Raw genomic sequence first — 2963 nt, forward strand, 5'->3', positions numbered from 1 at the left:
AAAAATATATTAAAGTATAGGCAATAATTTCAAAACATCAAATATTTGAATATATCATTGAGAACCAGAACAATTTAGGAAAGGTTTCATAAAACGTGTTATAATTCCCGAAGGAGGGCACGTCTTCTACATTAAGCACAGCAATTAGAAATGAATACCCACTTGCTTAGAATTCTATGTGAAACTAAAGTCTTTTATCGTACTGTCACGTAAGGCACAGCGTTTGTGTTCCGATATTTGGTCTGGGGGACATTTGATTTGTGTGTAGGGTGAGAGCTTCAAAAGCCTACCCTCTCTGAGGTTTGAACTCAGGACCTTCAGATTATGAGACTGACGCGCTGCCGGCTGCGCTAAGAGGGCGACGGAAGTTTTAACTTGAACACGGAACTTGTGTTGGAAAATCATGTCTGCTAAGTGTGGGCACATTGCAAAGAATCTGCGACATTTTATTCAAAAGATTTCACTGTAGAGATCATATTTTAAAATTAGACTAATAGATTTAAAGATTTATTTGACTTTAGTTTACTATTAAGATTCGGAGCAGGAATGAGAATGTTGCCTCAGATGCTGGTTAATTTTGTATTATCTATAAAACTAAAAGTTAGAAAATCCTGTATATTAATAATGGCATCAATTAAGATCAATCGATTTGATGCTAGAGTATATAGTCATTAAAACAGGTTTTATAAAAAAGTATTTAAAGATATATAAAGATATGCATACAACATATATGAAATAATGCTCAATATTCATGCATCCATTAATCTATCTAAAGAAGATTATCAGATATAGTGTATAAAATTTAGTATAAAGAGAGGAGGAGGAAGAGAATGAGGAAAGAAATGCTTAATTTAGAAATTACAGAAATAACAGAAAAGTTAATTAAATTCACATAATGAAATATTATGTGGCCAGTTTAATTACATCTTAGGAAATCTTTTAATAATGTGAAAAATTAACCTACTATAAGAGTGAGAGTAGTAAGCAGAATGCAAAATTAATACCTATATTAATTTTCCTATATATCTAAGCATATAAATACTTATGCATGCATACATGAATATTTGCATTTTGTAGCATATGAAAATAAGAGTAAACCTGCATTTTGCTAAATGAAAATATAAGAAAATTTACTTAAGTAATATATATGACATTATTTTAATATTTTCTGTGTATGTACTTATATAATTACATGTAAAAATGATTTGAAAGAAATATGTCCAAGTGTTATTTATGTTACTTTTGGTGATATAAATGTTAAATGTTATTTCCTTCCTTTCTCTTTTTTTGGAAACTAATACATTTTGCATATAAATTATGTAACACTTTCAGAATGATAAAAATTTTACCCTTAAGAAACTACCCTTGTCTTTTATAATTTTTTCTTTATAGCCATGGACAAATCACCATATATCTGTACTAAATATTGAACTTCACCTTATAAAAATTGAAATCTAGGGCCAAAAGTTATCTTCAACTAATGTTTTGGGAAATATTCACAAATTTATTTCCACAAAGTCAAAGTGGAACATTTATCAAATGTGTCAATCCTTAGTTGTAAGTGCCTGAGTTCAATATACATCAAGGAAAGTATTTCAAGAAATTTAATCAAAATTACAAAAGGCAGAAAAACACAGAGCATGACTCTGTTTATATTTCCATATTGGGTATAAACATGAAAATTACCTTGTAGAATTATTTTCGTTATTGATTCACATATACGAGGGCACTTTATAAACCGTGCAAAACTAAAAAGTATCGTTAGGTGAAAAGAGATTTAAAAGATTTAGGATAACAACTCTAAGCCACCCTGTTTTGACATACGGAAAAACAAGAATAATGGTGAAGTATGTTATTTAACACATGTATATACACATACCCACACATCATAATTTTGTTAATAAATTTTTCCCATACAGATCTAAAGGAAACCACATAAAACGGTAAATTGAACTGTTAATTAGGAACTTAAAAAAATAAAATTTCTGAATATCTTATAGGCAGAGTCTAGTGTAAAAGATTTTTGTCAATATATCAAGCAAAATTTGAAAATACTTCCTTTTAAATCACATGGTAAATGTATATACCGTAAATAATACTGTAATAATTAACAATCTTAAAAAATTGAAAAGAAAGCAGTCGAGGCCCTAGTTAAAAATAATTATACATCTTAGCCAAAGTCATGAATTCCCATTTAGCATAAGACAGAATACAACTAGTAAATTAATATGTAATGTACTTCTAGTCATTTTACATATTGATTTAAAACACTGGAGAAATGTAAATGATCAGCAATGAAAATATGAAATAAAGCAAATTTAAAATGATAGCAAGTTAGTCAAACTTCTTATAATCCTATGTCCTAATAAAATAATAGCATTGTATGTTTGTCAAGACAGGTACATACACTTTGACTACACTGTGCTGTCAAACACACGAATCAAGAAAACAAGAAAAATAATCCGCAAATCACAGCAGTGTCAGAATAATGAGGATCATTTTATCACTTCTCTATTTCCCAAATATTCTATTATATAGTATTGAATAGAATGTATGAGATATGCAATGACAGAATATAATCAATAACGTAATTAGATCTCAAGTTGTTTACTCATTAGAAAAATGATTTTGTGTTTGCAATGTAGTTAAAATTATTAAATTTCACAGGAAAGACATCTTAATCTGCCCTGAAAAGTGTTTATTTCTCTTGATTGGTAAAATATAAGCATTTTAATTGTGTGTGCATGCACTCGGGTTTGTGTGTAAGCACGGTAATGCTTACTTTTGTATATTTTTACATGCAATATGAAATAAGGAAATGTAGACCCACACATACCTAGAAGTCTGAAACAGTACTGAACTTTGCTTTCACTTGTTTCAGGTCTTTGCCATCTCTGCGGCTGGGATGAACGTTGGAATCGCAAATCAGAATAGGTTACGCCTACTTCACTCATTACTGAAAG

The 2963-nt window shown here is 29.5% G+C and overlaps 1 non-coding gene across 1 annotated transcript; it reads right to left on the minus strand.

Moving 5' to 3' along the window:
* Nucleotides 1-287: 287 nt before the first annotated feature.
* Nucleotides 288-360, minus strand: TRNAM-CAU. Its single transcript has one exon. It is a non-coding gene; the product is annotated as a tRNA-Met (tRNA).
* Between the last annotated feature and the right edge of the window lie 2603 nt (nucleotides 361-2963).

Source organism: Propithecus coquereli, unplaced genomic scaffold (genome assembly GCF_000956105.1).
Source record: "Propithecus coquereli isolate 6110/MARCELLA unplaced genomic scaffold, Pcoq_1.0 Scaffold380, whole genome shotgun sequence".
NCBI lineage: Eukaryota > Metazoa > Chordata > Mammalia > Primates > Indriidae > Propithecus > Propithecus coquereli.